Raw genomic sequence first — 14,169 nt, forward strand, 5'->3', positions numbered from 1 at the left:
TACCTCAAGAAATGCAACATAGACATCAACGCCTGGGAGACCCTTGCTCAGGAGAGACCTAATTGGAGGATCCTCCTGAATGAAGGGACACAATTCTTCGAGGACACCCGACAGCAGGAGGAGTTCTGGACAAGCAGCCTGAGAAAGGAATATCAGCACCTAGATCCCATCTCCCAGAAAAGCTGCCAAGTGTGCGGTCGAAGATGTGGTTCTCAGATCGGGCTCATTAGCCACGCAAGGACCCACAGAACACATGAGGGCAGCACGGTAGCATAGTGGTTAGCATCAATGCTTCACAGCTCCAGGGTCCCAGGTTCGGTTCCCGGCTGGGTCACTGTCTGTGTGGAGTCTGCACGTCCTCCCCCTGTGTGCGTGGGTTTCCTCCGGGTGCTCCGGTTTCCTCCCACAGTCCAAAGATGTGCGGGTTAGGTGGATTGGCCATGCTAAATTGCCCGTAGTGTCCTAAAAAAGTAAGGTTAAGGGGGGGGGGGTTGTTGGGTTACGGGTATAGGGTGGATATGTGAGTTTGAGTAGGGTGATCATTGCTCGGCACAACATCGAGGGCCGAAGGGCCTGTTCTGTGCTGTACTGTTCTAAATCTAAATCTAAATTAGTTGGACAATCATACTCGTTAGCGAGTGATAGCCGAAGAAGAAGATTGCAATTTACAACTCACTGCCTCAAAGGCTGGTGAACGCAGATTCAATACTACGATTCGAAAACGAATAATTTTACGGACTTCTATCAATTCGTCTTTTTTTTTCCAGAGGAAAGAGCCCAGGCCTGCTCAGTCTCTGAGTGGGGCCACGTCGCTGCTGTGACGTCTCTTAAAACAGCCAGGCAGAGGATGTCTCAGCACGAAGTTTGAGTACTCTCTCAAGGAGCCAACAAGGACATAACAGAGCAAGTGGCTTCATTCTGCATGGTGCAATTCTCTCATTCTGTCAGAATTGCAACTTTGGCACAAAAACCTGCACAGAATTCACAACGCAGAAACAAGCCTATCGTCACGAGTGGGTTTTTTCTGCAGACAAGCCTTTTTTCAGGCTGCGTCATCCAACTTTAGTTTCCAAAGTCCAACAGGGGCTGTCGGAAGGACTTTAAGCCAATTGTACTGGTGGATGAGGGCCTGGGTAATGGGGCACGAGTTGAAATCCCATTTTGACAGCTCAGGATTTTTAACCCAGCTAATTAAATGATTCTCAAATAAAAAGCTGGTGCCAGCAATGGCGGCCAAGATTGCCAAAACAACCAACCTGGTTCACTGATGTTTTGCCGAAATGTTGCGACCCCCTGGGCTAGTGCGCAGTCAATTCCAGCCCCACCTGAATTCAAATTAATTATTCAGCACGGTAGCACAAGTGGCTAGCACTGGCTTCACAGCGCCAGGGTCCCAGGTTCGATCCTCCGCTGGGCCACTCTCTGTGCAGAGTCTGCACGTTCTCCCGTGTCTGCGTGGGTTTCCTCCGCGTGAACAAAGAACAAAGAAAATTACAGCACAGGAACAGGCCCTTCGGCCCTCCTAGCCTGCGCCGATCCAGATCCTTTATCTAAACCTGTCGCCTATTTTCCAAGGATCTACTTCCCTCTGTTCCCCGACCGTTCATATATCTGTCTACATACATCTTAAATGATGCTATCGTGCCCACCTCTACCACCTCCGCTGGCAAAGCATTCCAGGCACCCACCACCCTCTGCGTAAAAAATATCCCACGCACATCTCCCTTAAATTTTCCCCCTCTCACCTTGAAATCGTGACCCCTTGTAACTGACACCCCCACTCTTGGAAAAAGCTTGTTGCTATCCACCCTGTCCATACCTCTCGTAATTTTGTAGACCTCAATCTGGTCCCCCCTCAACCTCCGTCTTTCCAACGAAAATAATCCTATTCTGCTCAACCTTTCTTCATAGCTAGCACCCTCCATACCCGGCAACATCCTGGTGAACCTTCTCTGCACCCTCTCTAAAGCATCCACATCCTTCTGGTAATGTGGCGACCAGAACTGCACACAGTGTTGCAAATGTGGCCTAACCAAAGTCCTATATAACTGTAACATGACCTGCCGACTCTTTTACTCAATATCCCGTCCGATGAAGGCAAGCATGCTGTATGCCTTCTTGACCACTCTATCGACCTGCGTTGCCATCTTCAGGGTACAATGGACCTGAACTCCCAGATCTCTCTGTACATCAATTTTCCCCAGGACTCTTCCATTTACCATACAGTCCACTCTTGAATTAGATCTTCCAAAATGCATCACCTTGCATTTGCCTGGATTAAACTCCATCTGCCATTTCTCTGCCCAACTCTCCAATCTATCTATATTTTGCTGTATTCTCTGACAGTTCTCCTCGCTATCAGCAACTCTGCAACTCCACCAATCCACCTATCTAGAGGGTGCTCCGGTTTCCTCCCACAGTCCAAAGATGGGCAGGTTAGGCGGATTGGCCATGTTAAATTGCCCTTAGTGTCCAAAAAAGGTCAGGAGTGGTTATTAGGTTAAGGGGATAGGGAGGAAGTGAGGACTTAAGTGTGTTGGTGCAGACGCGATGGATCGAATGGCCTCCTTCTGCACTGTAGGTTCTATTTTCCAAAATACCCAATTCTCTGGCTGCCCAATAACTACAGTCACCAGGTTTGTAAATTTAAACACAATCAACATTCATGAAGTGGAGATGCCGGCGTTGGACTGGGGTGAGCACAGTAAGAAATCTTATAACACCAGGTTAAAGACTAATATGTTTGTTTCAAACACTAGCTTTCGGCGCACTGCTCCCTCCTCACCTGAGCAGTGCTCCGAAAGCTAATGTTTGAAACAAACATGTTGGACTTTAACCTGGTGTTGTAAGACTTCTTACTGAACATTTATGAACAACAATAACTATAATTAAACAGGCAGCAAATACAGCTGCTTAACTATTATCTAACTTCTAATACCCTCCCTCAACTCGCCCCACCCTTTATGCACACACACAAGACCGAGATTGGGGCAAGAGGGCGTCGGGGAAAATCGGGATTGATGCTGGGTGCTGATCAGAACATGATGCTCTAACCTCTGATTGCCGGCATGAAGAAGGTCCACAATGTGTGCCGGCAGGAGGATATAAATAAATGCAAATGGGTCTTAATGACTTATTTGCGTCCATTTAGCAGGCCCGGCACCCTGTACTCCAGCCTCCCGTGATTCTCTGGTCCGGGAATCATATGGCCGTGGATCACCCAGGGTGGCCCTGGCATGGTGGACCTCGTGGTGGGCCAAGGGGGCACTTGTTCCTTCCCTGGCACACCACAAGGTCCACCATGCCAGGCCACGCTGGTAGAGACCATTCTAGCTCACCTGGGGGCAACCCTTCCCCAACAGTGCACTGCCTCCTCTACCAGATCCCGCTCCCCCACACCTCCCCACAGGGACACCTGTGATAGGGGGTCCACCCACAGGGACCACTGTAATAGAGGGACCCCCCTCCCTCACAGGAACCTGTAAAGGGCCAAAGAGAGGTAAGTGCATTCCAAGCACTAAATGCATCCCACTGACTCAAGCGTGTGATTTCACTGCACTTACCTCTCTTTGATGTGGTCAATGTTTACAAACGTTGGGGTTTCACCACTTAGGCCACTGAAGCGTGAAGGGAGATGAATGAATCAAAGCTGCAGTTGCATTTTAGAAGCTGTTAATCACAGACCACTTCTGGAAAGCTATGAATGGCTTGCAGTTAATGGATCTGTGGGAAGCAGATCACAGCTGTTCGCCACCCAGGAATGGACACGTGGAGCTGTATCTGCCTTTGTGTGGACTCCTTTCCGGCTTCCAGACAGGGGTCTATTTTCAGAGGTCTGTGTGGGTGGGAGCCTAGGGAGAGGTGTCTGTGGGGTGGTGGGTCCATATTGCAGGGGTTCCTGTGGGGGGGGGGTGGTCTCTCTGTTACAGGGGTACCTCTGGGAGTATCCCTATTACAGAGGTCCTTATTGGGGGTCTTCCTGTCACAGGGGTCCCTGGGGGGGCCTCACGATCATAGGGATCACGGGGTGGGGGGGGGGGGGTACTGGTCATCCCCGTACTTGGGGGTAGGGAGGGCACCCAGGAAATCTAGGGGTGGGGGGGGGGGGGGCTGCTGTGAAGTGCAGGTGGGGGAGAGGTTTTTGGGAGGATTTGTGGTGCGGGGTAGATGGCTGGCTCCGGACTTCGCTATCAGGCCGCCTGCCCAAGATAACAACCTGATACCTTGATTCCTTGGGAATCCCTCATATTCCAGGCCATGTATCCCCAAATGGATCGTAAAACTGGTGCAATTCAGCACCGAGGGGAGAACATATCTTGTCCTCTGTTTCAGATGGATGTCTTCCGGAATGTCCTCCAGTCTCGGCCTCGAGTTGGATATCTTTGCTTTCCGTCGGTAATGATTTTCACTGTAGATTCATCAGGGTCTCAAGGCTTTTCTGCAGTCTCAGAACCAGCAGTCAGGAAACATTTACATAAGAACATAAGAACTAGGAGCAGGAGTAGGCCATCTGGCCCCTCGAGCCTGCTCCGCCATTCAATTAGATCATGGCTGATCTTTTGTGGACTCAGCTCCATTTGGGTGAAAGAGAGAGAGCAACACACAAACTCTCTCCCCTCAGCGTCCAGGAGCTTTCTCAGCTGGGTCTTCGGAAAACCCCCACATCCCTGTCTGTTGCCAGGTAGAATACTGTCGCTGGCCAATCGATTGGCCACCAGCCAGCCAATCGAAATAAATCCCTCTGATGTTTTTGGTGCCAGAAAGTCTGAGTTTGTCTGTTCAGAAACTAAAACTTCACAGCATGTTGTACTACTTTGAAACTTCCTCTACTCGACTTAAAGGTATATGTCCAATAAATATCCAAGGACCAAAAACAATAACCAGGGGCTGGTTTAGCTCACTGAGCTAAATCGCTGGCTTTTAAAGCAGAGCAAGCAGGCCAGCAGCACGGTTCGATTCCCATACCAGCCGCGCCGGAATGTGGCGACTAGGGACTTTTCACAGTAACTTCACTGAAGCCTACTTGTGACAATAAGTGATTTTCATTTCATAACGACAAAATAAAATAAATGAGAAATAAGAGATTCAACAGGGAAGGGCCCTGACAAGGAAGGAAAAGCTGCTGTTATTACCTGGTCTGGTTAACACTTTTGTAAAAAATAAAATGAAAATCAATAAATTAAACACAAATGAGAGGGGTGACAGCTTCTGGGGTGGGGGACGGCTTTGTACTGGTCTGATTTACTTTTGACTGCAGACCCTCAGTAATGGTCGAGAGAGTCACTCAGTTGTATGAAAACTTCTCAAAACAACTCTAGCCCACATTGTCTGCTCAGCCCACCACTATCTTTCTAATTGGGAACCACTTCACCTGAGGAAGGAGCAGTGCTCAGAAAGATAGAGATTTGAAACAAACCTGTTGGACTTTAACCTGGTGTTGAAAGACTTCTTACTGTGCCCAGCCCAGTCCAACGCCGGCATCTCCACATCGTTACTAATTAGGGATGGACAACCTCATTTGAAACGGCAAGCAAACTAAAATCACCAACTCAGCTTAAAGAGTATGATGTACTGGCCGTAACTAAGACCTGGCTTGGGCAGCACGGTGGCGCAGTGGTTAGCACTGTTGCCTCACAGCGCCGAGGTCCCAGGTTCGATCCCGGCTCTGGGTCACTGTCCGTGTGGAGTTTGCATATTCTCCCCGTGTTCGAGTGGGTTTCACCCCCACAACCCAAAGATGTGCAGGGTAGGTAGATCGGCCACGCTAAATTGTCCCTTCATTGGAAAACATTAATTGGGTAGGCTAAATTTCTTGAAAAATATTAAGATCTGGCTCCGAGCTCTCTGGCCTCCCAGCCGTGTGTTTCTCGACAGCGGGTGATGGCGCACCTCTGGCTGGTGATGGTATTCTCTGTTCCTGCCGCTAACAGTGGGATTTCCTATTGAAGCCGCCGCATGCTGCCGGGAAAACCCTGGGCAGGGGTACTCCACCGGCAAAACCAAAGAATACCGCCACCAGCAAACAGCGGGAGAATTCAGACCCAGATATGATTGAAATATAAATAATTCCATTTATAAGGTGTTTAGAAAGGGCAGGAAACTTGGAAAAAGCAGACTAACAATATTGCTTCAAGACGCAACTGATGGCAGGTTGTAGTTCAATCAGGGTTGCACTTTCTACATACATACTGCAGACTGGAGCTGGGGATAGTGATGGTAGAGGCTCCAAAATGATTTCTATCACACGGCTGATCAGGAATCTATCCCTCTCTTACCGTCTCTGCCATTAACATGTCTTGAAAAGATTTAAAAGTTGACACTCGGCTTGTTTGGCGACGTTATGAACGCACCTCCCTTGGCCATCAAGTCCTGTGGTGGGATTTGAACCCAGAGCTTCAGGTACAGAGGCAGGAATGTTGCCCACTACACAACATGATGTCCCAAAGGCACAGCTACAGCATAAGAAATAATGGAGATTAGCAAAGCTGAGCAGAAAATAAAAGCTATGGGTAGAACTGAAAAACAGAAAAGGATGAAAGTCTGATAGAATTTGTTTATGACTTCCAGATGGCAGGTAAAGTAACAGGGTACATGAAAGCAGAGATTAGAGGAGGTTGATACAAAAGCGCAATGTCTGTAATTTTCACCTAGTCTGGGGAAAGCAAAACAACTCAAGCCCAATTAAACAAAATAATTATTAGGTTTATTTGGGATAATTGTCTGGAACAACCTTTTCTCTTTCATTCATTTACGGGATGTGGCTGTTGTTGGCTGGGCCAGCCTTTAGTATCCATTCTGAGTTGCCCTTCAGAAGGTGGTGGTGAGCTGCCTTCTTGAACCACTGTAGTCCCTGGAGTGTAGGTACACCCGCAGTGCTGTTAGGGAGCGAGTTCCAAGATTGTGCCCCAGTGACAAGTGAAGGAACGGCCGATGTATTTCCAAGTCAGGGTGGTGAGTGACTTGGAGAGAAACCTCCAGGTGGTGGGGTTCCCAGGTATCTGTGCTCTTGTCCTTATAGATGGTAGTGGCAGTTTGTTTGGAAGGTGCAGTCTAAGGCACCTTGGTGAGTTACTACAGTGCATCTTGTATATGGTACACACGGCTGCCACTGTTCGTCGGTAGTGGAGGGTTTGAATGTTGGTGGGAGAGGGAGCAATCAAGCGGGCTACTGGATGGTGTCGAGCTTCTTGAGTGTTGTTGGAGCTGCACACATCAAGGCAAATGGACAGTATTCCATTATACTCCTGACTCGTGCCTTGTAGACGGTGGACAGATTTTGGGGGGTCAGGAGGTGAGCTACTGGCCATAGGATTCTTAGCCTTTGACCTGTCCTGGTAACCATAGTATTAATGTAACTAGTCCAGTTCAGTTTCTGATCAATGGTAACCCCAGGATGTTGATTGTGGGGGATTCATAGAACATAGAACATTACAGCGCAGTACAGGCCCTTCGGTCCTCGATGTTGCACTGACCTGTGAAACCCCTCGAAAGCCCATCTACACTATTCCCGTATCATCCATATGTCTATCCAATGACCATTTGAATGCCCTTAGTGTTGGCGAGTCTACTACTGTTGCAGGCAGGGCATTTCATGCCCTTACTACTCTCTGAGTAAAGAACCTACCTCTGACATCTGTCCTATATCTATCTCCCCTCAATTTAAAGCTATGTCCCCTCGTGCTGGACATCACCATCCGAGGAAAAAGGCTCTCACTGTCCACCCTATCTAATCCTCTGATCATCTTGTATGCCTCAATTAAGTCACCTCTTAACCTTCTTCTCTCTAACGAAAACAGCCTCAACTCCCTCAGCCTTTCCTCGTAAGATCTTCCCTCCATACCAGGCAACATCCCTGTAAATCTCCTCTGTACCCTTTCCAATGCTTCCACATCCTTCCTATAATGCGGCGACCAGAACTGCATGCAATACTCCAAATGCGGCCGCACCAGAGTTTTGTACAACTGCAACATGACCTCAGGGCTCCGAAACTCAATTCCTCTACCAATAAAAGCTAACACACCGTATGCCCTCTTAACAACCCTCTCAACCTGGGATCTATGGACATGGACACCGAGATCTCTCTGCTCATCCACACTACCAAGAATCTTACCATTAGCCCAGTACTCTGTCTTCCTGTTATTCCTTCCAAAATGAATCACCTCACACTTTTCTGCATTAAACTCCATTTGCCACCTGTCAGCCCAGCTCTGCAGCTTATCTATGTCCCTCTGTAACTTGTAACATCCTTCCACACTGTCCACAACTCCACCGACTTTAGTGTCATCTGCAAATTTACTCACCCATCCTTCTACGCCCTCCTCCAGGTCATTTATAAAAATGACAAACAGCAGCGGCCCCAAAACAGATCCTTGTGGTATACCACTAGTAACTGGACACCAGTCTGAACATTTCCCATCAACCACCACCCTTTGTCTTCTTCCAGCTTGCCAGTTACTGATCCAAACTGCTAAATTCAGCAATGGTAATGTCATTGAATGTCAAGGGGTGATGGTTAGATACTCTCTTGTAGGAGATGGTCATTGCCTGGCACTTGTGTGGCGCGAATGTAACTTGCCCCCCTTCCACAAACATTCAAACCCTCCAGCACCGAGGAACAGTGGCAGCCGTGTGTACCATCTACAGGATGCACTGCAGTAACTCACCAAGATGCCTTAGGGAGCACCTTCCAAACCCACGACCATCGTCATCTAGAAGGACAAGAGCCCAAGCCTGGATATTGTCCAGGTCTGGGTACATTTAGACATGGACTGCTTCATTATCTGAGGAGTCACGAATGGTGCTGAACATTGTGCAGTCAGCTACGAACATCCCCACTTCTGACCTTATGATGGAAGGGAGATCATTGATAAAGAAGCTGCAGATGGTTGGGCCTAGGGCACTACCCTGAGGAACTCCTTCAGTGATGTCCCGAAGCTGAGATGATTGACCTTCAACCATCTTCCTTTTTGCCAGGTATCCAACCAGCTCTTTTGTCTACGTTTAAACTACCGATGTAATGAGATCAGGAGCTGAGTGACCCTATCTGAACCCAAACTATGTGTCTGTGAGCAGGTTATTGCTGAGTATGTGCCGCTTCGTGGCACGGTTGATGACTCCTTCCATCACTTTGCTTGTGATGGAGAGCAGACAAGAGAGCAGGACCTGAAGAGAGCTGATTTAATATCTTGAACCTGAATGAATCAATAATCTAATGGTAAGAGAATGCCTAGCTAACAGCGACTATAATATGATAGAACTCAATGCCAAGTTTGAGAGGGAGAAGAGTCATCACAGCCAAGGTTTAAATGTAGTTAAGAGAGATTTTCGAGTGGTTGGGGGTAGAAATGGTCGACAAGGGATTGGGAAGAAACATTAATGGAAAATTAAACTATGGATGATCAATGGAGGTGTTCCAAAAAAAATAATTTAAATACAAGACTGTACATATAAAGGCAAAACTATCTTTCGGGCCTGCCATTTTGAGCAAGCGGCCCGATAACGCGGTCTGGTGGCTGGTCTCTCTCCCCACCGCAAACCAAATCCTGCCCCACGCCCACCACATGGGTAATTAAGTAATCTTGGTCAATCGGGGTAAGTATGAAACTAAAAGACCTTATACAAATGTAATGAATAGTAAAGACCTATGGTTCGGGACATATCTAAAGTAAAGCAAAGGGATACAAACCTACAAAATACCTAAAGGCATAGACAGGGTAGATTCGGGTAAGATGTTTCCCTTGACCGTGGAGTCTAAAACCAAGGGGGCACAATTTCAAAATAGCTGGGAAGACATTTAGGACCGAGATTAGGAACAAATTGTGAATGTTTGAAATTTTATTCTCCAGTAGGCCTTGGAAGCACAGTCATTGTGTATGTTTAAGGTTGAGGTTAATAGATTTCTGACTAACAGCATAAAGGGTCATGGGAAAATTGTGGGTACTAGATTGAAGTGCCCAATCAGCCATGATCATATTGAGTGGCTTAGGAGGCTCGATAGACTGAATGGCTGACTCCTGTTCCTCCATTCCTGCAATCTAATTGCGCAAGTGTCGCACAAATGCATTATAAGAAAAAGTTTGCAAGGTATATTGAGGATAACACTAACCTGGACTTCCGGTGACGACGGGCGGGAGGCAGCCGCACACTGGAAGGCTCCCGCTCGGGAATAGAGTGCGGCATTGTATATCCAGCTAAATTGAGGGTGACCTACAAATCCAAGGACTTTTATTTTGGGACGGCGGATGCGGCGGAGGAGTTTGCGAAGGCAGAAGGACTGTGGCTGAATTGAGAAATGGGACTGAGAGCGAGTCGTGTACCGATGTAGCATCATGTAATTTAATTTTTTCACTGCGTGCTGGTGTATGTACTAAATAAGTTGACGCTGTATATTTGGACAAGGGAAGAGTTGGGACTTTAATTTGCAATGATGGTGCTTTGGGGCTTGGGTGTGTATGTGGGGTTTGTGTGCGAAAGGGGATTTTTTGGTTTTCCTGGGACCAGGCAAGGGGGGAAGGAGACCCGGGCGGGGGCCTCCACACTGGCCGGTTTAAGCCAGCCAGTGAATGGACGTGAGGTGGGGGAGGGGCTGCAGCCATCGGAGCCTGGTAGAACAGGTTTCGGTGAGTCTAGCCGGGGTGAAATGTTGGGGGAAGGAACCGAGGTTGGGGGAGGAGTTTACAAGAGGAAGTGGAGGGGAGGAGTCTGGGAGGAGGGGTGGGGCGATGTCTACAATTCATGGGTGTCATTCACGATACTCTTTCGGGGATTGGATGGCATTGAATATTAGGGGGCGGTTGGGGGGTGGGTGAACTATATATGTCAATGGTGGCCATGGGCGATTCCTGATTCCTTTTTCTTTTTTTCCTCCATGGGAGGGTTTGTTTTATTTGATGCTTATATTGTCAGGTGGGCCATTGTTTTGGGGTGGGAGGGAGGATGGGATCATTGTTGTTCATAAGGGGATTGACATTGTATTCGTTACCATTTACTGTTTGTTGGTAGGGGTAAATTCTGAAGAAAATGTGTGATGTGCCATCAATTGCACGAGAGACGAGCTGCTTTACAAAAGTTAGGCTTTAATGAACTAGAACTTAGCCCTGCGGTTGTCTAGAATAAAATGGACGACCGCCGGGCGTTTGACTATTTATACCTCGGCAAGGAGGCGTGGTTAACTCAGCCTCTCGACCAATCGGTTGAGAGGCACATGACCGACCAGGACCAGGGCCAATGGTAAGCCGGTGTTCTGCCCCAATGGCAGGCAGGTATGCAAATCATATCACCACATTCACCCCTTGCGGAGAAAGAAGCCGGGGGGGGGGGGGGGGGTATCAACGAGAGCCGGGGCGGAGGGGTGGGGGGGAGAGAACTGGTGATATGAGTAGCAGCCGGGAGGACAAAAATTTTCTCTCCTTTCTTTTATCAAATTTGGGGGCTTCCCACTGGCCCAGACAATTAGCAATATTACACAAAGTCCCAACAAAGTCCATGGAGCTGTTGAAATTTAGATCGATTCAATCAGTCTTTTCATGGCCCGTGACGTTCTGGCAGACCGCCGCAGTGGAGGAGGTGACGTCAGGTCGGCCGATGGTGGTGGTTCCGCTGACGTCCTGGTGTCCGGGAGCGATAGAACATAGAACATAGAACAGTACAGCACAGAACAGGCCCTTCGGCCCTCAATGTTGTGCCGAGCCATGATCACCCGACTCAACCCACATATCCGCCCTATACCCGTAACCCATCAACCCCCCCCCTTAACCTTACTTTTATTAGGACACTACGGGCAATTTAGCATGGCCAATCCACCTAACCCGCACATCTTTGGACTGTGGGAGGAAACCGGAGCACCCGGAGGAAACCCACGCACACAGGGGGAGGACGTGCAGACTCCACACAGACAGTGACCCAGCCGAGAATCGAACCTGGGACCCTGGAGCTGTGAAGCATTTATGCTAACCACCATGCTACCCTGCTGCCCCATGGTCGATGGTCCTTGAATAGTCTCCATCACCCGAACTGGCTGTGAAGACGCCATGGATGGGGAAGGGGGAACCTGAGTGGGGCGCTGGGGGGAAAAAAACAGGAGGGGGTCTGTGGTGGAGGGGGGGAAGGCCGCATGCCAGCGGGTGCCAGGTCCCGGAGGGAGACCGTGTCCTGCCGACCGTCGGGGTACTCCACATACGCGTACTGCGGGTTAGCGTGGAGTAACTGGACTTGTTGCACCAACGGGTCTGACTTGTGCACCCGCACATGTTTCCGGAGCAAGTTGGGTCCAGGGGTGACCAGCCACGTCGGCAGAGGGGATCCGGAGGATGACTTCCTGGGGAAAACAAGAAGACGTTCATGAGGTGTCTGATTAGTTGCGGTACAGAGGAGTGAGCGGATAGAGTGTAGGGCATCGGGGATAACCTCTTGCCATCGGGAAATAGGGAGATCTCTGGACCGGAGGGCCAGTAGTATGGTCTTCCAGATGGTACCATTCTCACGCTCGACCTGGCCGTTACCCCGGGGGTTATAGCTGGCCGTCCTGCTAGAGGCAATGCCCCTGTTGAGCAGGAATTGACGCAGCTCGCCGCTCATAAAGGAGGACCCCCGATCGCTGTGTATGTACGAGGGGTAGCCGAACAGGGAGAAGACGGAGAGGAGGGCCTTACTGACGGTCGATGTGGTCATGTCGGGGCAGGGAATGGCGAAGGGGAAGCGGGAGAATTCGTCAATTACCGCCAGGAAGTAAATGTTGCGGTTGCTAGAGGGAAGGGGCCCCTTGAAGTCAATGCTGAGACGTTCGAAGGGGCGGGATGCTTTGATCAGATGTGCGCGCTCGGGGCGGTAGAAGTGCGGTTTGCACTCGGTGCAGATGTGGCAGTCACGGGTTACTGTCCTGACTTCCGCGATGGAGAAAGGCAGGTTGCGGGCCTTAATGAAATGGTAGAAAGGGGTCACCCCTGGATGGCAGAGGTCCGCGTGGAGGGAGCGGAAGCGGTCTATCTGCGCGCTGGCGCAGGTACCGCGGGACAGGGCATCAGGAGGCTCATTGAGCTTCCCAGGATGATACAAGATCTCATATTTGTACGTGGACAACTCGATCCGCCACCGTAAGATCTTGTCATTCTTGATCTTGCCCCTTTGTGCATTATCAAACATGAAGGCTACCGACCGTTGGTCTGTGAGGAGGGTAAACCCCCTGCCGGCCAAATAGTGCCTCCAATGTCGCACCGCTCGACTATGGCCTGGGCTTCCTTTTCCACAGAGGGGTGGCGGAGTTCGGAAGCCTGGAGGGTTCTGGAGAAGAAGGCCACGGGTCTGCCTGCTTGGTTCAGGGTGGCCGCCAGAGCTACTTCTGATGCGTCGCTCTCGACCTGGAAGGGGAGGGACTCGTCGATGGCGCGCATCGTGGCCTTTGCGATGTCCGCTTTGATGCGGCTAAAGGCCTGGCAGGCCTCTGTCGACGGCGGGAAGGTCGTGGTTTGAATGAGGGGACGGGCCTTGTCGGCGTAATTGGGAACCCATTGGGCGTAGTAAGCAAAAAAACCCAGGCAGCATTTGAGGGATTTGAGGGTATTGGGGAGAGGGAGTTCCATTAGGGGGCGCATGCGTTCGGGGTCGGGGCCTATCACTCCGTAACGCACTACGTAGCCGAGGATGGCTAGACGGTCGGTGCTAAACACGCACTTATCCTTATTGTACGTGAGGTTAAGGAGTTTTACGGTTTGGAGGAATTTCTGGAGGTTGGCGTCATGGTCCTGCTGATCATGGCCGCAGATGGTGACATTATCAAGATACGGGAAGGTAGCCCGTAATCCGTACTTGTCGACCATTCGGTCCATCTTCCGTTGGAAGACCGAGACCCCATTTGTGACACCAAATGGAACCCTAAGGAAGTGGTAGAGGCGCCCATCTGCCTCAAACGCGGTGTATTTGCGGTCACTCGCGCGGAGGGGGGGCTGGTGGTAAGCGGTCCACAGTGGAGAAGACCTTGTATTTCGCGATATCGTTTACCATGGTGGAAATACGGGGGAGAGGATACGTGTCCAGTTGCGTAAACCGGTTGATGGTCTGGCTATAGTTGATGACCATCCGGTTTTTCTCCCCAGTCCGGACCACCAGCACTTGGGCTCGCCAGGGATTGTTGCAGGCCTCGATGACCCCTTCCGTCAGCAACCTCTGGACCTC

This window comes from Scyliorhinus canicula, chromosome 7, assembly GCF_902713615.1.
Source record: "Scyliorhinus canicula chromosome 7, sScyCan1.1, whole genome shotgun sequence".
NCBI lineage: Eukaryota > Metazoa > Chordata > Chondrichthyes > Carcharhiniformes > Scyliorhinidae > Scyliorhinus > Scyliorhinus canicula.